The 23,067-nt window shown below is 43.2% G+C and overlaps 1 long non-coding RNA gene across 1 annotated transcript in view; it reads right to left on the minus strand.

The window, feature by feature from the left end:
- Window positions 1-23,067, minus strand: part of LOC308188319 — a 232,937-nt gene that overhangs the window by 71,382 nt on the left and 138,488 nt on the right. Inside the window, exon 4 of the long non-coding RNA XR_013945404.1 lies at window positions 1,664-1,770. This is a non-coding gene — a long non-coding RNA (uncharacterized lncRNA). The remainder of the gene's footprint in view (window positions 1-1,663; window positions 1,771-23,067) is intronic.

The raw sequence follows: 23,067 nt of genomic DNA on the forward strand, positions 1-23,067 counted from the left end.
TACCCATATTTTGCTCTTGGGTGTAGCAGTGCGGTACACGAGACCAATCCCCTTACTGTTACAGAAGACTGTCAGCAATTTACTGGGAAACAGAGAGCTTAGAACTGAATTTTTTATCTGTGGGAACTAAAACATATGAGCCATACTACGCTTTCTGTTATTCTGACACGGGACACTTCTGCAAGGTTTTCCAAGCGTGCAAGCACAATCTACTGCAGCATTCCATGAACAGAGACAGCTAGAGCTGCTCTAGATCTGTTATGGTGTAAACAGAACCTGGATGTGTCCCACCAGTTATCCCATACTCAAGTCTATGTATTAATTATACATGTAGAAGTCCTGTATTTAAGAACAATCAGAGTAATTTATCACTTTCAGAGAGCTGTAATTGCAAACACAACATAACCATTTGTCAGCTGTTTTAGATGGAAAGGAGTAGGCTGAGAGAAGGCAGCAGCCTTTCTGATCACATTTGCATTGGGAAGTCTCTTCATTACAGATCTGGTTTGTGGACCCTCCTCCCCCTCACAGCTCTTCGAGACTTCTTCAGGAGCTGTTTACCGAAAGAATACCTGCACCTGACTGCCCAAAGCTCTCCTGAGTTTTGTAAGGAGAGCGAGCAAGTCAACGCTGTGAAAAGACAAAATCTCTACACAACTGAAGACAGGTTTCTGAAAATATACTGCAGTGGTCTTCAAAACTTCCACAAATTGGGAGCCATCAGATCAAAAGCCTAGCTTACAAACGAGCTTTCTTTGACAAAGGGGGGGAAGTCCTGGGTGAATTTTGATACTTCTCAGAAAAACGCCTGGTAAGAGCAGATATACATACTCCCTACAGGCCTACATATGGGACACGCTTTGGGAGATGCAGAAGGGGTGTATGTTTGTTGGCTGCCATGGAGATGAGTGCAACATAAGAGCCTAAATAGAAGATAACATGTTTTGTTTTGAAGCCCTCTTACTGTAAAGGTGCATGTTAAATACAGAGCTGTTAGAGTTTCTTGCCAAAAGCTAACATTAATTGTTTAAGTTAACACTGCAATTAACACGCAACTAAAATAAATTCTTTCTTTCTTCTTTTCTGTGTTTCTCAAAGGGAACCCATTGCTTCCTGAGCTTCCCTGATAGCACACATGCTCTGCTGTCCTTTTAAACCGAGCAGCTCAGCCTCTTCTCCATGGCTGATCAGCAAGGCTGGTGAATGCAGAATGGAGAGGAGCCCAGGCCTTTGGGTGCAACTAGCTTTGTTCTTTTCTCTTGAACCCTTTTTGTAACCAGGCTTGTGTTCATTGACATCTTTTTTGCCTTCTCCCAGAGAAGTCTGCCACAGTTCCAGTGTAGATAACCATGTTCCCTCCTTCAAGCTGTAGGGATTTACAATCATAATGCAATTCAGCTTACAGTGTCAGTAAGATGGGAGCTGCTGTATCATTTGAGACTGGTCTGGGACTGTGAAGTTTTGGGCAGCTTCCTGAGTGGTGGAACACATCATCTACCCATCTGACCCATTTTGCCTGGAGCTATCAGTACACAGCCCCAAATGAGTCTCTCAAAAGACATTTTTATTTCAATTCAAACTACAGAGATTCACCCTATTAGCTCCCGTGGTGCCAGTTACAAGCCCCAGGGTGTCAGACAAAAATAGGAGCACAGGTACTTACACACCAGTAAGCCTCTGTGGTAGGGGAACATCTCTGGGCCTGGAGCTCTATAGATGGTTTTGAGACAACGTGTTGCATTCAGAGTAGTAATAAGGATCTCTCTCCCCCTAAGGAAAATAAAGAAAAAAAATTATGATCATTGGTAGAAATAGTGTTGATTTCTCTTAATGACAAATGAAATGAAAATTTGGGTAAGAATGATGGATGTTGCCAGTCAGAGCTCTTCTTGTTACAGCAGCCGATGTCTCTTTATGTACCCGTCTCATGAAAGTGTCAGAGATATTTAAAAAGAAAAAAAAAGAAATATGCTAAAATTAAAATGGAGAAGAAAAAGTCATTTCACACATTTAATGGCATAATGAAGTCTTTTTAATGTAATTTTCTTTACTCTTCTGATTACATATTCACAAAGAGGATCTTCACTTCCATCTTTATTAGGCGCTGTGTTTGTCATCATTATGGGTTAAGTATTTTCATAAACATTTGATGAATATTAACCATTTAAAATAAAAAATAACAGTTTATTCTCACTGCAATGACTGCTGCACATGGAGATATTAATATTAGAGCAAGTCACATGAAATTACACACCCTGCAGCCCCATCCCTGCGTGCAAGGAAGCAGTGCAGATGCTAGGAGATGAGAGACTCGCAACCTGCTGAACATGCAGAGATGGTTGGAAAGCTGGATCCTAGCTAGACCCATAACCTGGGGTAACAGATCATTAAGACTACTGAATCTCCCCGTCAGGGACTTGGTTTTCCTAGGTCCTTTCTGTAGGTCACAAAATAACCAGCTGTTTCTTTGCTACTTTACCAATGTGACTGCATTCTTCCCTTCCCTGTGCTTTCAGGGAGCTTATCCAGCCCAGGCTTTAATATACCATCCTGGTTAGTTTATATGCTGTCTCTAGTTGGTGCAAATGCCCTAACAAACACATTTTTAAACATAATCTGTTCTCTACAGCAGGGGAATGGCTTCCTAAAACAAACAGTTCCAAAGCCAAGTGCCACAGAAAGAAGAGGAGGAATGAAAAAAGAAGGTCCATCAGAAAGAGGATGATTCAGACAAAATGTTTTAGGCCCACTAGAGCACTGGTTATAATTTCTTTATAACTATATTTCATTTTGATCCCTTATTTTTGTTAAGAAAGGTTTATTTCTCAATGATGGAGTAATTTCCATGAATGAAAACAATAATGTGTTCTATTTAAATTCCCCTCCCTCCCCCCCTCCCCACCAGCTCTGTTTCTTTTGCACCTTTCCCCATTTTTCTTCCTCCAACAAAATAAAAACATCACTGATGACACCCTAATTTCAAGGAAATACACAAAAACTCATTTCTGACAAAAGGCTATTGCAACAAAAATACCCTACCTGCTTCTCATCACTGAGCATCCTTGTTCCTCTCCTCACCCAGAGGAAACAGGAGGCAGCTGATACCCCAGGGGCTTCCCCACCTGTAAACTAGAGGGCACTGGCTCCCTGTTTTCCAAGAACACACATGCTTGCACCAACTCACCCCAAGATTAGGCAGACATTGAATTACTTTTTTATTTTTTTTTTAAGAGCAATATGCAAAAGGTGAGGGGAGAAGGACTACCTGTGCATCTTATAATGCCCCTCCCTACCACCCCGAAGTGGAGAGCAATATTTTCAGTGCTATCAAACACTATTGGAAGGGCAGATTTGGAAAGTAGCAGAGGGTTACTCTTTTTGTTGCCTTCCCAGCCATAAACTCAGTCACTTGAACTAAATCCTGTAGGTAAGGCACCCAGAGCAGGCGTCTGAAGAGCCCAAGGGCCCAATTCAAAACACCCTGCCTCAGCACTGACTGGAGAGGGTTAACAGTAGAATTACCGATGGATGTTTAATTAGGATTTGAGAGATGGGGATTGAGCATTAGGCTTGGGTTTGTTCAGGGCTCATGTGTGCTCAAGCACAGAGGTAATTTCACATTGTACTTCGCGGTGTCCTTCGTGGCACTCAGCCAGCGCTCCTGACGGGAGCCACGCCGGCAGCAGCTGGAGTAAAAGCTCCACCTGGAGACAGCAGGAGCCTGCTGGCTTCCCTGGCTGCTCACAGCAGAGGCTACCAGCGAGGATTTGCTGCAGGAGCAGGGGGCTCGGGAACGCTCAGCCCTGGAATTAGTGCCTCTCTTGCTCCCCTGCTATGGCCCAGACACTTCTCTTCCTTCCAGTGCTTAGGGCTGCTAATTCCCATCCCCACGGGAAGCCAGGCAGCACAGCGCAGGAATGTGAGCGATTGCAGATCTGCAGCAGGGGCACAGAGGAGAGGGAAGCCAAGGGGAAAAGGAAAACTTGAGCAAACCACTGACCATGGTGCCTCAGAGCTACCCAGGCACTAAGGTTGAGGCTGGACCCTGCTCCTGGCACACTGCAGCCCGCTTGCTGCCAGCACGATGCTGTCTCCAAGCGGACGATCCCAGTGTTACCTGCAGCTGCAAGAGAGGCCATAATGGGAAAATAAAATCAGACGTGATTGGTTTTGCTTTAGTTTGCAGCTTGTTTTCCAGCTCTTCCATCTAATTTGCATCGTCTCAACTGACTGCTCTCCCAAGAAAGCTGCTAAGGTCACTGGTACAGTGGGATGAGCAAGGAGGCAAGAAATAGCTCCTGGGAACCACTCACCCATCCTTGCATGGGTCAGGTTTTGAAATTCACATCCTGAGGAGAAGTTGGCAGCATGGTATAAGGTCTCAATGCCAGGACTGATGCATAAACTAGTATTTGGCCTCAAGCTTCTGAATGCTGAAAAGAAAATGTATTCTTTCTGGCTAGTGACTTAAGCACAGGGGGTGTTCCCACTAACTGGAGCTCCTCTGTCCACATTGCCAGCGCAGCCCTTGGTATGGTTTTGGCTCAGAACAGCCAGAAGCATCCCAGAGAACTCCTGGATACAGCCTGAGATTTAGCGTGGATTGGGGTTCTTTCCAGAAGGAAGGAGAGCATTGTTATATAGCAGTAGGACATTACAGGCTAAGCAGCCTCAATAGCAGGAAACTTTTCTTACGTGTATCTAATTCCTTGGCACAGGTACAGACTTTTTCAATGAAAGTCTGCTCTGGATCACCTACTCAAGGGAAGGGCAGTCCTCTGCAGGAGCAGGCTTTCTGCAGCTGGGCTAAGACCCATAAAGGTGTAAGACCTGGTCCTTGGCCTGGATAAGTCCTTTCAAACTGGGAGAGAATAAAAAAAGTAGAGTTTGGTTTAGTAGTGGAACAGAGACTCAAAGACATGGAGGGAAAAAGTCCTTTAAGCTGTTAAAAAGTGGGTGCTGTAGAGCCTGGGTGTCAAGAGCAGAGGTGACAAGAGAAATGTTCAGTTCTGGCTTGCATGGCCCTGTCTGGAAAGCAAAGCTCAGGATCTCTAAATAGTCTAAAGCTAGACTGGTTTTTTATTAGTGGAAACCAAGCCTTTGCATGTTATTAGTCAGCAGATGGTATATAAATGTGATGTCAGGAACCAATCTAGCACGACCCACGGCAAGACGGGGGATGATTAAACAGGGAAATGAAACGGAGCTGAGGAATGTCACCAAAGAGCCAGCACAGAGGGACTCAGAGCCCCAGGAACACGGGGGCTTCAGGCTGCACGAAAAAGCTTTGCCAAGGAAAAAAGCAAGAAGCGAGTCTGTAAACAGAGCTGACCACAGGGGATAAAGATGAAATAGAAGCAGACTTTTTTACTGTCTCAATCAGGAAGAAAAAAGTGACAAGAACTGACTGAGACGCTGAAAAGTGAGTGATATGCTATTGCCAAGAATAATGCTCAAAACACTGTAACAGCTGATAGAGGTACTGAGCGATGCGAACCCAGACAGAATAAGACTTCAGAGACATCTCTCGGCTAAAGAAAAAAACAACCAACAAACTAACCAAAAGCCTTCAGCAACAGAAAAGGGAGCAGATGTTAGTGCTGAGAGCACTAGACTCCACAGGCAACTTTGGAGACTGCCGGCAGCGACTCCTGGTGAAAATGGCAGGTACACCTCTCCCCTGGAATACAAACACAGCGGAGGCTTTCCTTACTCTAGTATGCCTACAGCAAGCCCTCACCTTTCTTTATTCTTATCTAGGACAAAAGTTGTTCCTCAAGAACTAGCCCAGAAGGGCTAAGAAGTCTCTCTCTCTTCCAGCCCCCTCACATTTGTGCAAGAGACGGAGTGTCTTCACTACTTTCTCACTAGGGTCCTTGTCATTTTGAGCAATGTTGTCCAGACTTAATCCAGCAGGTTCTGGGTTTGTTGAAAAATAAACCTGTATCAGACTCCTCCCAGAGAGAGAAGCAGGTGACTTTCCATATCCAAGGAACTCAGGTCTCTTTCCTCATCCTTCATTTAACTGTCTGAGTTTGAGCCACTGCATTTCACTGGTCCATACAACCTAACAGTCCTGATGGGGACATCTTCTGGACAAGCCCCTTCAGGCAGATGGACAATAGGCTAGGCCAGCTCCACCAGACCTCTGTGAGCGTAGCTGTACCATGAGATGTGCCTGTCAGTGCACAGAGGCACTTTTGGGAGAAGTCTGGCCACGCTGGCCCTGGCTAGTTAGCACTGCTTGCAGTGCAGCACCCATACAGCTTGACAGCTTCCAGACACAGCTGGCTCAGCTCTGGCTTGGGCATCTCTTCAGGATTCAGCCAGCGTCATGCAAATGCTTCTGCAGTAGAAGGGCCCCCAATCTGCATCCAGCAACCCAGCACCATGCTCCACACAGACCCAGGAGGAGGCTCCTCTGCTGGTGGTGGGTGTATTTTTATTTATTCCTTTATGCATATATATATTGTCATGTATAATTAATGCTTCTGCAGTGCTTTTTTTTTTGGATGTTGTATGGGATTTTTATTTTTTCCCATCTCATCTTTTTTTTCCCTCTCTCTCTCTCTCTTTAGCATATGCCATTTGCTTTATTATTTTCTCCACACAATCACCCACCTTCTCTTTCCGTTCAGTTTTGACCACTCTCCCACCTCTCTGCCATATAGGTCATTCCCCCTATCTCTCTTTCCTTCCTCGTCTCCCTCCCTCCTTGCTCAGCGTAGGCCACCCCCTCCACCTCCCTCTCCGTCTCCTGTCAGCAACGCAGTTTATCGGCAGTTGCAGTCTCATCTATCAGTCCAATTCATCTTTCGCTGCAGCCTTTGGGGGAGAGCGAGAGGAAAAACCACAAGCTGCCTTCCTAAAGAAACCAGTGGCAGCCAGGGGCATTAATATGAGAAGCTTGGGAAGGTGTCGTTTTTCACTCAAGCTGACATTTAAGCTGTTTCATAAATATGAAATCAAACCAAGGGCCCAGATGGGCCTCCACCCCCTCCTCCTTTAACTAAGAGCGTCTGTGATACTCTCTTCACCAGCTTAAAGCAAGGGGATGACAGGAGCAAATCCTCTGGGGATGAAGGATGGAAGGAGTGACTGTTCTCGGTGATGGCACCTGGGATGTTTACACTCATCTCAGCACAGAGCCAACAACCCATACAGGGGAGCATCAGTCACTAGTGATAGTGGTAGTTTGTTCGAGATGGGATTTTGCTCCAAGTGCACAGGGCAATGGGGTGGATGTTCTCCCTTGTGCTCCTACAAAGGAAGGCAGATCTTTTTCCATCAGCCATTCTCTTAGCACCACAGCTCTGTTTCACATACACATGGATCCTGATTTTAGGAGAGGAGCAGGTCTGAAACCCTGTTCCTGGTTTGCTTTAGGAGTGTGGCCTGCTTATACCACCCCAGTCCCTATCCACCCTGTGGTACCATCATGCTGTGTAATACTTAGAGGACAGCATGTCCCAGGGAACCAGCAGTTTCCAGAATAATTTACTGGACCAGCTAAGAGGGCTGTAACCTCACCTTCCTCTCCACTTCCATTAGAAACAATTCCTTTCATGGCTGGGCTGAAGAAGAGGTGTCCTGGGCACCTGTTAATGACCACAGATCCCAAGAGCATGGTAAGGAGTGTCTCTGAGCTTGCTTGCAGCATTTGAATCTGTTTTCATCTGCCCACTCTGCTGTTCCTACAAATCCATACTGTATGCACAGGCAAGGGGAGAGGGCCACAGCCTGAGGAGAGAAGATGTGGATATGGCACCTTTTTATATGCTGCTAGTTATTACTGGCAGTGATACAGCTCCTTGGGATCCAGACATTAACTACTACTGCCGTGAAATTGCTCACCAGTGTATATTGAATGCAATAGTGGACAGTGACCTCCCGAGGCACTGAGCTCTGCTTCTTGGTCTCACAGAGAGACATGTTGTACAGCCTCATCCCTCAGCATGGTGTGCTCACAATACCTTGCACTGTCTGACCCTACTGTAACCCTTGAAAGGCTATGCTTGGACTACTCCGATGGACAGAAACCATCTAATTCCCAGTACAAATTCAGCTGGCTGGTTTTGTGAGAACAGAGAACTTAAATTTAAGCAGCTTTTCACCCTCCCTCATGTTTGACCTAATTATATGTTTACAGAGAATAATGGTCTCCTCCCACTTTCCGTTTGACTAGAATGAACATGGCAGCCTTATTTCCTCTAACATGATGGGCTCATCATTCCCCTCATTGTACCAGCTTCCCATTTCGGCATTTGCTCCAGTTTTAATTCTTCTCTCTTGAAAATGATTAACAAGAATGATACCAATTGTTCCAAGTGATGTCTCTATTTCTATCGTACAGCAACCACAGTACTCCCTTGTTTGTATTGTATGTTCCTCCCCTGGCACATCCTAAGATCTCATTTACCTCTTGCATGGCCATTTCAGGTTGTGAGCTCATGTTTGTGCTGTGATTGACTGGAACAAGCAAGTCGTGTCTCCTGTTTTCTTGTTTCAAACTGATAAGCTTTCAGTGTGTAGGTGAAACTCATTCTCAGTGCTCAAATCTGTGGCCTTGCTTTTCATACTGCTCTTCTCCCTCACACCGACCCAATCCTCACAATACCCTGTGTGATATTCTGGTGATTATAGGCATCGACGATGCTGCCTGTTAAAGTTAACCCACTCCTAATTTTAGGCCAAAGTCATCACTGAAAACATGGATCCCTTGATCAAAACTTAAGAACTTTCCTAGCCACCTCCTTCCAGCACAGCCTTCTCCTTCCCCTCTTTCACCAGTTCCTTAGTCACCTCAAAATTCTTGCATTAATGCTCATCTTCTCTCATTTAACTAATAATTTCCCAGGTGGCACCATACCTGATTTTAATGAAGTACAGATAGAGGAGATCTACTGCATTTCCCTTGTCTAGAACATCACTTACCTTATCAAAGACAGATATCAAGTTAGTCTGGCACAATCTCTTTTTGATAATGGTATGTTGCGCTATATCCCATTTTCTATTCCATGTCTTCAATTATTCTTTCTGACATAATTTGCTCTGAATCCATCTATGCCCTTGAGGCCAAAATAACAAGCCCACAGCTGCCTAGTTCACTCTCCCTCCCTTTCTTAAATATGGGTACTACATTTCCTGTAACCCAGGCAGAGGAAGAATCCCAGTGATTGGATAGATTTATTAAAAAACAAACAAACAACAACAAAAAAACACATCTACCAGACCTGCAATTTCATGGGACATCTGGGTATGGTGATTTCCCAGCCTCCCTGGTTTGAACACTGTAAGCTCTCTGAACTGTTTCCATCTTGCATGCAATTATTGCCCTTTCAGTACATTTATTACCATTAGTCCACCTGACTTTGCCCCACACTCTATACTACTGCTCTTAGGGGCAAAGTATTCCTCTACTTTAGAGCTGTGCAAACTTTTCTCACTATATATAGAGGCTCCACTACTTATTCTTTTTTATTTATAGTGCTAAGGATCCTTCTGCTGTTTCATTTCCTTTGCAGGGACTAACTCAGTTTGACTTCTGGCAATTCTCACTTCATTCCTGCACTTCCTGACCTCCCAAGACATACCTTTCTTTGTTGCTTAATCCCCTTTCCAAGCCTGCCTTGATGTGCAGGTGGACTAGGCAGTTATCAAGAGCAGCAGGCTGCTGGGGGGTAATAAAAGGGCCGCAGACCTATTGCTTGTTTGGCCTATGCCAAGCGCTGCAGAGTTAGCCCTGCTGTGATTACCAACACAGACAGGGTCAGGGTGGCAGCTACTATTGCACGAATATGCCCTCCAAGCAACAGTAGCTGCTGGTCCTATCCTCTGCTCCTCTGGACGGCAGTCAGAGAAGTAAGGTAGGCTTTTCTCTCACATCCCCCTAATAGCCCCATTTCTTTGCTTCCTGTCCCCAAGCCAGGAATCTCCCTTTCATAAATGCCACCACAAGCAGGAGCCTGAGAGACACAGAGGGGTAACTGCTTTGGGGTCAGAGCAGAAACAAGACACTTTTGCAGCCCCTCTGGAAGTGGGGCCGGGAGGATAATAGAGGTGGATCTGTATTTTGAGAAGACAGCTGTTGCAAGGGTACTGCATGGTGGAGGAAGAGCGGAAGATTCTTTTCTCTACATTGGAGAGACATAGATTTGATGGATGGACTACTTGTTGGGTAAGGAATTGGCTGGATGGTTGCACTCAAAGAGTTGCGGTCAATGGCTCAATGTCTGAAGTGGAGATTAGTAATGAGTGGTGTTCTTCAGGGGTCAGTATTGAATCAGTGCTGTTTAACATCTTTGTTGGTGACATGGACGGTGGACTGAGTGTACCCTCAGCACATTTGCTGATGACACCAAGCTGTGTGGTGCAATTGACACACTGGAGGGAAGGGGTGCCATCCAGAGGGACCTGGACAGGCTTGAGAGGTGGGCCTGTGCGAACCTCATGAGGTTCAACAATGCCAAGTGCAAGGTCCTGCACCTGGGTTGGGGCAATCCCAAGTACAAATACTGGCTGGGCTGAGAATGGATTGAGAGCAGCCCTGAGGAGAAGGACTTGGGGATGTTGGTGGATGAGAAGCTCAGTATGAGCCAGCAATGTGCGCTTGCAGCCCAGAAAGCCAACTGTATCCTAGGCTGCATCAAAAGAAGCGAGGCCATCAGGGTGAGGGAGGTGATTGTACCCTTCTACTCTGCTCTTGTGAGACCCCACCTGGAGTACTGCGTTCAGCTCCAGGACTCTCAGCACAAGAAGGGCATTGATATATTAGAGCAAGTCCAGAGGAGGGCCATGAAGATGATCAGAGGGCTGGAGCACCTCTCCTATGAAGACAGGCTGAGGGAGTTGGGGTTGTGCAGCCTATAGAAGATAAGGCCATAGGGAGACCTCATTGTAGCCTTCCAGTACCTAAAGGGGGCCTACAGGAAAGCAGGAGAGGAACTCTTTGTCAGGGAGTGTAGTGATAGGACAAGGAGTAAAGGCTTTAGACTGAAGGAGGGTAAGTTTAGATAAGATATAAAGAAGAAATTCTTCACTCAGAGGGTGGTGAGGCACTGACACAGGTTGCCCTGAGGAGCTGTGGATGCCCCATCCCTGGAGGTGTTCAAGACCAGGCTGGATGGGGCTTTGGGCAACCTGGTCTGGTGGGAGGTGTCCCTGCCCATGGCAGGGGGTTGGAATTGGATGGTCTTCAAGGTCCCCTCCAACCCAAACCATTCTGTGATTCTATGACTCCTTTCTCTAACTACGGTTCCCTGAAACCCCCTGTAACTCCTTTGCAACCTCCCAGCTCATCCTGTCTCCAGTCACCTCCCATCTGCTCTGCACTACCACCAGAAATTACTTTTTTGTTCTTCATCTACAGGGATGGCAACATTCAGAAATGTATTAATATTGCAGAGAACATGATGCTTCCACCCTCCACTGTTGTTTCTAGGCACTCTGTTTATGGTCAAGATGTTTTAAAGTTAACCTTTTAAAATAAGTTGGTCATTCATTTCCTCCAAGTTTGCTCCCTTTTCTTGGGATGCAAATTCCAAATAATTTTGCACTACCCAGTTATGTGTATTCTCCCTGTCCTCTTTAACAGTCTCTGAACTCCCAATCCAGCTGACTTACTGATTCCTTTGCTCACACAAAGTTTGCCCTTTGGAGATAGAAAGAAACTCTCAGTTATGATTCATACTTATTTATCCAGCCACTCAATTTGAACCGAACTGAACCATTTAGCTGTAGGACTTGAATGGACCTCAAGAGCTCACGTAGCCCATCTCTGCCTCAAGTGATGATCAGCTGTCCAGACCTCCATCACTCCTGACAGGCATGTATTTAACCTGCTCTTGTAAACCTCCACTGTCACAGACTCCATAACCTCCCCAAGCAATCTGTTCTTTATATTACTCTCCTCATCCTCCAGAAGTGTTCCCTAATGTCTCATCTGAATCTTTTTTCCTGCAATTTAAGACCATTATTGCTTGTCCTCTCTACCATGGACACAAAAAAAAGGTTATTGTCTTCATGGCAGCTTCCTCCTTCTTCATAAAACCTTTTGTTCCTCTCTTCACAGACTAAGCAGCTCCCAGTTCATTCAATCTTCCCTCATGCGTAGTGGTTTCTACATCTCTGAGCATTCTTTTTCTCTTCTGGACTAAGTTCAGGAGACCCATACCTTTCTTAAAATGCAGTGTCCACAACTTGATGCAGTTGAGGCTGAATTAAAAAAGGATTACTTCACACATCTCACATGTGACGCTCCTATTTATACATCCCAGCGTGATGTTTGCTTTCTTCACAACAGTTGACTTATTATTATTAACTCAGGCAGTCTGTGATCCACTGTAACCCTCTGTATTCTTCTCAGCAGAACGACATCTGGCCACTCCTGTCTTGTGCTGCTACTATTGATTGTTCCTCAGTTCAGCACCTTGTACTCACAATCACAAAACTCATCTTCATTGATCTACCTCCCATTTTTTTTGCAGATTATTTCTCCAGTCTCTCTAGATCATTCTGAATTTGAATCATGTTCCCTGTAGCATGTGCATGCGTATTCAATGAGGTATTCTAACATTTACTAAGGGCATGCATTATTCCACAACCTACTTTATCAGTGACCATAGTATCCAACTTGATGGATCCTTCCAGTCAGCCAGTGAATTGCTGATAACTGTTTTACAAGTATGGTTTTCCAAATAGTTTTGAATCCATAACATAGTAATTTTATACAGGCTGCATTTCTCTAGCCTGCTAATGGAAGTCTCACATGAGGCAGTGTCAAAACCTAACAAGTCAAGGTGCTTTGTCGTTATCTACAAGGCTTGTTACCTGCCAGAGTAGGAAATCAGGTTGGCTTTATACAATTTGTTCCTGACAAAATCAAATTGTCTGTTATTTACCATGTTGCTATCCAACTCATGATCAATCTATTGTTAGGTCCCACATAAAGCTCTCCTGTAAAATTCTCTCTGCTAACTGAAATCAACGCTAGAGTAGCAGCACCTCTGATGGGTCTCAGTGATTATTTGGTGATGAAGTCTTTTAGCTATCACATTCAAGAATAACCAGGCCCTACTTTTATTAATAGCACTTATTTTACAATCTAAATTTCAGAAAATACAGTCTTCTAAACTGACACAATTCCTAGGTATTTTTTTCTCTCTCTCATACATGTTAAAGCAATTTATGATATCGTGGACTAGAGTAGACACCCAAGTGTAATAAAGACAGCATTTTTCCAGTTCCTCCCCAAAGCAATTTTACTCCCAAACCAATTCCACTTTAGCTTTGCTGCTACTTATTTGCCCATCACACCCCTAATGTGCATAATCCCAACTAACTTCATCTTTGTTTCTGTCTTTCTTGAAAAGCATACACCCTTCAATACCCATATTCCAGTCTTAACTGCTACTCTAACATGTTTCTGATACCTCTATAATAACCAGTTAATAAAAACCAGGTATTTTAGTCCAATTTTCAAGTTTCTTGCACTAATGTTAATGCACCTTGGCTGTGTCAGCCTAATCTTGCCCAATTTCCTAGTTAAATTATGTACAAACATTTCCTGAAGAGTATCACTAATTTCACCACTGTTCCAGCCAGCATTTGTATTCTCATTTTCCTGGCCTTTTTCCCCCTTTTGTTACACATCCATCTATAGCTATGTGCTATTTTACTCCATGTTGCTTTTTCTCTGTATTAAATAAACAAACAAACGTAGGAACAAATATTATACAAGCCTATCCCAAACTACTGCTCAATTTTCTAGACCAAGACCTTACTATTAATTGTGCTACATCAATGCCAGAAATGAGCCTCTCAGTCACACAGGAGTCTCTCCCTCGAGGATGCGAGACACTTTTGGGAATGTCTCTCAGTGGTGAAGCTGTCTGAAAACCTTCCCAGTAATATCAGCCCTAGGACAGCCTTTCTTACTGTCTCTGTGCATGCAAGAAATTCCACTCAACTTCACCTTAGCACTCTCCTTAGAGGCACAGATGTTTTTGACCTTCTCTGGTGGGATTCTGGAGTAATACTTGTCCTGGCATGAAGCATAACTGCTGGACTTTTTCACAGTTCTGTTCTCATTTGTTTTTGTTTTTTTCCTGGTGTAGGTCTTCCTGATTTATCTCACTTTCCTCATTTTCTTTTCTATGGATTTTTTATGGATTAGTGTTTTTTTTTTTTCCCTACTCCATCTTCTGCCTCTTTCTCCATTGCAGTCTCCAGTGCAGCATGCCTGTTGTCAACTCTATTTCTCCTCCATCAACCAGTCTCTTTCTCTGCACATATCCTCACCTAGCCTACACTCAAGCTCATTCCATTCAGTTAGGATCATGAATCTGGAAGACGTAGAACCCTGTCTAACCACTGTGGAGAAATCTTTACTGAACAGGAGTCAAGCCCAGTGGTACCAGGGAAACTGGTCTGGAGAGAAGTCTGCAATAATGCAGAGAGGAAAGTCACCCAAAGGGCTTCTCTGAAACCTCAGACATTTAGGACATCAAGAAGTTTTAAGAGCAATTATAAAGACTTCTGAGGAAAAATTAAAGGAGAACTTTTCTCTCAAAATACCTAGCCTCACAGATCATTAGAAGAATATATTATTACAAGACACAAGATCTCATGAAATGTAGTTCAGAAAGGAAACCATGTTATATTCCTACAGCACCTGGAACATGACATCTACAATTAAAAAGAGAGAGAGGGGAGAATAACAGAGGGAGATAGGGCCCCAGAGACACACTGTTAAAAAAATTATATTTAGAATTTCCAAATCTCCAAGGAACAACAGACACAGAAGTCAATTATACTACCTCAAAGGGAGATTTTCAAATATTGTACCTAGTGGGAAATCACACAGACCTGACTCCCTATGTGCTTGCAGCTCCCATGATCTTTTCCATTTCACAAGGCAATTGTAAATCTCTACCAGTCTGGGTTGGCAGCTCTTTCAGGTAAGGAGGAAGTATAACTAACAGCTGTGTACACATCTAACAGAGTGATGTAATAGATCTAAACAAAATTTGGAATCTCTATGCCAAAGAAAATTCTGCAATTTCAAATTTGCTTTTGTTCCAAAAAAATGAAAACAAAAGGAAAAAAAATGTAGAAAGAAACTCTTCGTTTTAGGTTAATCAGAACATTTTGTCTGTATTTTAACTTTAATATTACATTACATTGTAGTTTCAAAGAGAAAATAGGAATCTAAGCAAGAAGTCATAAAAAAGCCTAAATGAAACATTTCAACCTCTGGAAGTGTTGATGTGTTTTCTGAGTGAAATTTCATCAAATGGGGCACATTTCTTCAGGCCCTGAAGCTTTCATAAAAATCAGCCTTTACAAATGGAAAATTGTTATACTCTGAGAGGGAAAAAAAAAAGAAAAAAGAAAAAACCTACCACAAGTACCTCTCCTATTGCTTTTCTAACCTTCAGCATTGGAAGTACAATCACTGTTGTTTGTGTCACTAAACAGCCTTCTAGTTGTGAACAGCAACAATCTCAGCAGTTCCTCTGGCCAGACACTTGAGAAAGCATGCTCAAATTCACGTGGTTTCACACTTGTGACCTACCGACCACTGCAGGTCCACAGCCTCTCTTCAAGAGCCTGTGTAAGATACCTATAAAACAGTGTCTTTTGCTAGGTTTGAACTTGCTAGATAAGGTGAAATTTCTGCAGGAAATGTTTGGTTGTTTCTGATTTTGAAAAGCGTGGCTGTCCCCAGCACTCCACCGTCTCACAGGGCATCAGAAGATCAAGACTCACAGAACTGAGCCTTGCTCTGCCTCAGAAGCAGAGAAAAATGGACTGGCCAGCCAAACAGCACCAGGGAACATTTCCTCTGAGGAACAGAAGAGCCTTCCGAAGTAGGGAGTTGACAGCTGCGGGTTCCTTTGAAAACCACTCACTTCCCTCTGTCTCCAGAGTGAGCACAGATCTGAGGTTATTCCTCTCTTTGACTTCCTCAGTTAATCTCCATTGTGTCTGAAGTCATTCTTCTCCTGTATTTCTGAAATTACTCATCCTTCTCTGTTGCGCAGTTACTCTTGCCTGCGTTTCTCTGGTGATAAATGCATTAACAAATGCAGCTCTCTGCCTATCAAACCTGGAAATCAGGGAAACTGCAAATTCAGAAGATCAAACTCCACAAATCCCAGCTACTGATACCCAGCAGATGAAGGACTTTGAAATACAGCAGTTCTATCAGATTGTTATAACCTCGGTGAAACATTTGGACTGTTGATACATCATATCTACATTCCCTGCTCAATAAATCATGCACAACATAGGAAAAGTTCTTGAGGGATATAAACCACTGTTCACTGAGACCTTCCTTGCATCATTTGATGTCAGTGAAGCCATACCCCTCATGTTCAGAGAGAAGCATTTTGTTTCAGGTCAAGTGGTGGTCTAGTAACAGCAAAGGGTGAGTAGGACAAAAAAAAAAACCTCTCTAGCAGCTAGTGAGCATCAGAGAATCACTCCAACTTGCACTTAGTTGATCATTTTGGAGTAGTAGAAGGGTTATTTATGGTATGGACACTGGGATTTGCTTGAGTAAATATGAGGACCTACGGTGCAGAAATTTGCATCTGGAGAAGCCATCCTAAGCATCACTTGTAAGTCAGCAAAGCTCTAATCAATATAACTAATGCTGTTTAGGGTGCAGTTCATCTTCTCCTAAAATAAACACCTATATTTTATCTGCTAAAGTCCTGTCTTCAGTATCCATTAACAATAATGGAATCCAGATATCTAGCAGGGGTTTATCTGGGACATAGACACCTAATCTGTACATACCCATTGCTAAGTGAGACAAGTCCTTCCCTTCTTTCCTTTCTGAGCTATAAATGGGGCCCCACTAGGCCAGTAAGGAATAGGCTTGCATTATCTGTGAGCAATCTGGGGACTCCACTTCCATATCCTCTTGTAGCTAATGGTCTGTTCCATTAATTCTTAAGGTTAAAGTGACCCTTGTAAAGCTAAATCAGTGCATTTCTCAAATAGCAGACAGCAAATATACTTACGCACACATTCAGATATTTGTGAAAGAAATTAACCCTACCTCTCCAACTCATTTCCCACTTTCCTTTCAGTACCAAGATAATTTACTTAAATAGAGTTCCCAACCTTTCTAACAAGCAAAAAACAACATGAAAAAGATGGAAAAACCCAATTGGCTGGCTCCTTTCCTGCTCATGGAATAAAATGAATAATTATTTCCTTATTAAAACAAAAATTAAATATTTTCTAAGCTTTCATCCTTTTTCATCTTCATTATACCACCTCTTAAAATAAAATGAAAAGAAGAAACATGAAACTTAATAAAAATAAACCAAAATTGATGCAAACAGAATAATTGGCAAGGCGTGAAAATACCGCTCGTATCCTGGAGACAGACTGCGTTGTCGGTCGTTTCTTAATTTTCACTCTATTAAGGTAATTTCCTGTGACTATGGCTTTTTTTCCCCAGCAGCCATTCTCACGCACTGTCATCCCTGCTTTCTTTGCATGCGAGGAAGGTTTTTTTTTCTTTTTTCTTCTCCCCTTCCTGATCAGGAAAGAAAAATACATGTGTGAAGTCCACTTTCCAGAGATCTAGAAGCAGACAATGCTGATCACTGAGTCCAAATGCATGGAAGGGAGCAGTGGAAGTAAATTTCAAACTGTAACGTCCACGTCGGTGTAATATTTGCACAACAGCACCTTTATTGGCTATCTCCTATGAGAGATTGCACTCTAAAAACTTTTGAGATTTCACCCAGTAAAGTGTTTGTATCACCACTGCACCCTAGCTCAGACCCAGATCTGGTTCTGAACTTACGTCTGACTCATAGCAATTTGTAGCCAGGCTAAACCTGCAAGAATACAAGAGCTTCTGGGGCCAGATATAGGTTTTCTTCACTGCTTAGTTTCTTCCCTTGCTTGTGACACTTCTCCCATGAACCTCTATGAGCAGGAGATTTTGGTACAACCCATCAAGGCTGTTAGATGTACCCATCCTAAGGAATAAGCATCCCGAGGAAGTTTAGAACTAAACTGAGATTTTGTAGAGAGCTGTCCAAGTTGGAAATGAAAAGCACATTTTCAAATATGCCAGGGATGACAGAAGTTCATATTAAACTGATTTCAGAACCACAATGAAATTTTCATATTAATTAAGACTAAAACCTGTCTCTAAAACTCTGACGACTCTATACAAAATCATTTTAGAAAGTTTTCGAAGTCTGGAAGGGAATAATGTCTTTGACACCTCCACTTTCTTCGTTGTTTTTCTCCTTGCTTTCAACCAGAACCAAATATGAAAGAGTTAACTGGAGGCAGGAATTATCAGGTGTTTTAAAGGAAAATTTTCTGCCTGTGATCAGAACCTGGAATAGTAGAGCAGGCAAAGCAGTCTTCCATCACTGTCCCTCAGTCTTGGACACTTACTATTCTCCTGTGTGCATGTTAGTGTGTGTGAGTTCATAATGACTTTGGAAATCCAAATTAATTTTTTTATTATTATTATCCTGATGCTTTGTGAGTATTTTCCAGAAGCATATTGGGGATTAGTTTCCAAGGAAGTTTGTATATGCTTATTTTCCCACAATAGTTGTCTTGTGTTCACATTCACCAGTGCACAGAGAACTGATTCACACCCTCTTATTTGTGGCATAAAACTTTGGTGATTGAGTAAAAGATGCTCTCTTTCTTTACTAGCTTTGGTCATCAGCAGTTTCTCAGCCTTTGAGCCTTGTATCAGTGATATCAACAGCTGAAGTTTTTTGGAATGATTAGCAGATATAAAAAAGACAGACTGGTATTACTGCATTTGCTTTTTGTTTCAAATACTTTTGACTATAAGAGACAGTTGTCTTATTATCTGCTGCATGCCATTAGGAGCAGGCATGGCCTGGGTGGTGGCCCAAAATGAGAGGAGGAGGAGGAGCTGGGTTTCAGCTCTTGCCACAGGGATGAGATCCAACCTTGCATAAGGTACTTCAGCTCTCTGCCTCCTTTTTGTCCCGCACAGCAGTCCTAAGTGAAATCTCACTGGCTTTCTGTGATGTTTTCAGTCTCAAAGGTCAAAAATAGTAGCTAAAGAGTATGTGTCTGTTTGCAGTATTGCCAGATTTTCTCTGTTCTTGATATTCTAATCACTTCCACCACTAAGGATTATACACAAATGAGAGATTAATACCATGGGTATGTCTAAAACATACAGCAGTGCAGACCTATATAGAGCAGCCTGTAATGAATTGCTTTATCTTACAGAAGCAAGTCTACCAATGATGACAAGTGGAATAAATGAACCGGTGAGGAGACATTCTTTCTATTACCCAAGGCTTAGAGGTAGCACAGAGGTCTTTTGCTCTACCACATTATAGTATATCACTTACACATAGCTGTTCCTCTAGCTCCCCACTCGCCCTGGGATGTTCCATCTCTTTACCAATTTTTACCAATGATCAAGTAAAGCCTGCGGGGGAACCGGTAAGGCTTTTGTAGGAGGACCTACATCAGCATCTTAATGAAACCAAGCTCTGACAGTCTCAGACGGTAGGCCATGTGGTGAATTCCACTAGACACTGGGAGAGAAATTCCAAGCCAGCTCTGCACTGTTTAACAAGGAACAGGTACTTGCTTGCAAATGAGACTTGTGCTTTCATCAGCTGGCAGGCCCCCACTGCCTACTGTCCTCTCCATCGAAAAATCACATGGATTTGCAATTGCTTCTGGAATCACAGGTCCAAAACTTCATAACTGACCCTTCAGATGGTGAATAATGCAGCTCCCTGCCTCCCACTGCATGTACTCTGCATCTACCACGTACTGATGATAGCCACCAAAATTGTAAACAGTTTAGGACACAACTGTCTGAGAACACTTGAGAATGATCTTATGGGGCTACTAATGCCCCCAACGCTTCACCTGGTGACTTGCTTGCAGCAGAAGCAAGATAAGTGAAGGAAGGGAAGGAAGACTGGATTTATCAACCTCTCAGAGCAGATCCAGGGCTTGAGACTATTTGGCTACAGAGTACACGTTCTAACCCACCAGATGTAGCTGCTACCAAACTCCCTCCACAGAATATCCTTTATATATATATATATTTTTTTTTATATATATATCTATACACATCCCTCCTCCCTCCCCGCCCAGCCTGCTGGAGGGGCAGCATCAATCTCTTTTGATGCTTAAACAGCAGATCATCCATACCAAAGACCAAACCACACCACTAACCAGAAACAGCCACAGGAGAAGAGATGAAAAGAGACTAAGAGTATTGCCCAAGTGATAAGACCCAAATTAAGCTTAGTGTTAAGTTAGGAGATACTTAGATGGTCCTCAGATACACCCCCTGCCTCATGTAAAGAGTTTCTCATTTGTGGAAAAATAAATGCCTGCTAGCTCACTTAGTTGCCCATTTATCTCCATGGACAACTAATAAAACCCTTTTACTAATGTTAGTGTGCCATAGGTCCATAACTTTCTGCAAATATATTGTCCATACTTTGCAGATATGTTGCATATTTTTCATTTTATTTTACTCCTCTCCATTTCTGTCCAGTATTTCACATTCACTCTATTTGTTTTTCAGTCTGCTTTATTCCCAACTGCCTTTTCACCTCTTTTTTTTTCTTTTCTTTTTTTTTTCTTTTTCTTATCCAATAGCTGGTTTCTCTTTCTCACCAGTCTCTCTGCTGATCTCATTCCTAAAGGGAACACAGACTGGGAAACATCTGAATTAAAACGTGTGCACATCCGATTCATGTGAGAGCTTGATATGAGGCATGAGAAGTTTTCCACATCCCTAGCGATTAGCTTTTTGACTGCCATCTTTATAGCAGCAGGATTTTCTTCAAGGGGAAATACATGGCACAATCAGCTCTGTTAAGGGAAAATAAATGAATTTGGGCTTGATAAAAAACCCACACAATCGAGTTCTGAAAGAGTGAAGGAAGATGTGTTTTTAGTATCCGTCCTAACTCAAATTACTTTTCAACACTGAAAGTAAAACATATCCCGTTTACAAAATGCAGAAAAATAATACCAGAATGTGACATATCCTGGACAACTAATATCCAAAGGCAAGAATATCGAACTAGTGTAAATTCAAAAGGATTGTCTGATTTCGTGCAAACAGTTAATTACCTGTGTCAGAGAGCAGACCAAACAGCACAGAAACTGTCTACTTATTGAAATTAACTGAAGTGGAAAGAAAACAAAGAGAAAGAGAAAGAAAGAGAGAAAAGACTATTATTATTAAACTCCTGATAATGAACGGAATGCTGTAAATTAGAGATAAAGAACCATATTCTGACCAGAGTTACACCGATGTCTGACAGAGGACAGAGCTGGGCCAACTGATGCCTCAGGGACTTTTGCTGACCCCTGTAAGGTGGAAAAATCCCTGAATCAGCCATACAGTATCAAGGAATTTTGCCACTACACAAGCAAAATGGGGAGCTTTCAAATGCTCTCATGGAATCTGTCCCACATCTAGCTAGCATATTTCAACAGTCAGGTGGATTTAATATCATGTTTTAAGCAAACTCATGAAAATATAACAGCCTCTCCATTTTGTCTTTTTGTGTCTTCTTCCTGCAGCTCCATGAGAGTCTGGAATCTCTCCAGACTCCACGAGAGTCTGCAATCTTTCCTCCTACGTCTGTCGGTGGAGCCCTGTCTCAGACTAAAGGTGGGCAAGAGACAACAAGCTCACACCATCTGGACTCTTTAAATACCCATCTGTCTAAGTGCCAGGTTCTCAAGAGTCCAGCATCCAACGAGCAGACCAGTAAGGAATCAGTCTTTCCAAAGGACTCAGGCCCTGTTAGGCCCTGGCAGGAGGCAGACAGAGTTCTGGATGCTCCCAAACCTCAATGCTTGAGAGCTGCAAGTGTTGAGGGCTTCTAGGGTTGATGCTTATCTGAACTACTTGGATAAGCACAGAAAGCTCATGCTGACCAGCAGTCTTTTGTCTTTCTTTAGCCAAAAATACCATAAAACCAGATTGGATTGTTTGGTTTCGTTCTGCAGATCCCACACTCAAAATACTGACAGCTCAGTGATGCAGCTGCTGCTGAATTTGGGCTCAATTTAAGTCATTTAGATGTGCAAGTACTTGATCGTGCCTGAAAAAAAATCAAACCTTTATACCTTCTAAAAGCTCTAACTTTGTGTGACAGTGAGAACTGTCGGCACAAAAACAAACAGTCCAGCTGAAAATTTGGCCCTTTGTTTAAGAACCTTTTCACAGACATACAGAAAAGTCCAGCAATGATGGGAAGGTTAAATTAAATGCCTGCTCCATACTGGAATGTTTTGTTTCAGTCTAATCACTCAGGGATTAATCATCTGCATAGTTCCTAAATGCTGCCCAGACAAGTTGCTCTGTGCCTGCAGGAGCTAGGGACTGACTTTAAAAGATTGCCTCAGTATTGTCTCCAACTACATGAGCCTGACATTCTCCCTTGAGCCAGCAGAAGTCCTCAATCATAGAATGGCTTGGGTTGGAAGGGACCTCAGAGACCATCCAGCTTCTCCTGCCATGGGCAGGGACACCTTCCATCAAGACCTGGTTACTCAAAGCCCCATCTAGCCTGGCCTTGAACACCTCCAGGGATGGGGCATCCACAGCTTCTCTGGGCAACCTGTGCCCGTGCCTCACCACCCTCTGAGTGAAGAATTTCTTCCTTATCTAAACCTACATTCCTACTACATTCTAATTCCTACTGTGGAACCTTTCTTCCACATCTAAACCTATCCTCCTTAAGCCATTACTCCTTGTCCTATCACTACACTCCCTGACAGAGAGACCCTCTCCTGCTTTCCTGTAGGCTCCCTTTAGGCACTGGAAGGCTGCAATGAGGTCTCCCCAGAGCCTTCTCTTCTCCAGGCTGAACAACCCCAACTCCCTCAGCTTGTCTTCATAGGAGATTGTTGCCCCTTCTCTGGACTCGTTCAAATAGGTCCATGTCCTTCTTGTGCTGGGAGCCCCTATCCACCAATACTGTAACCCCGTCGTAGAAGGCCACCAGACTTGTTGGGCATGATCTGCCCTTAGTGAAGCCATGT

This window comes from Anser brachyrhynchus (genome assembly GCF_964034855.1).
Source record: "Anser brachyrhynchus genome assembly, chromosome: 1".
In the NCBI taxonomy this organism is placed as follows: Eukaryota; Metazoa; Chordata; class Aves; order Anseriformes; family Anatidae; genus Anser; species Anser brachyrhynchus.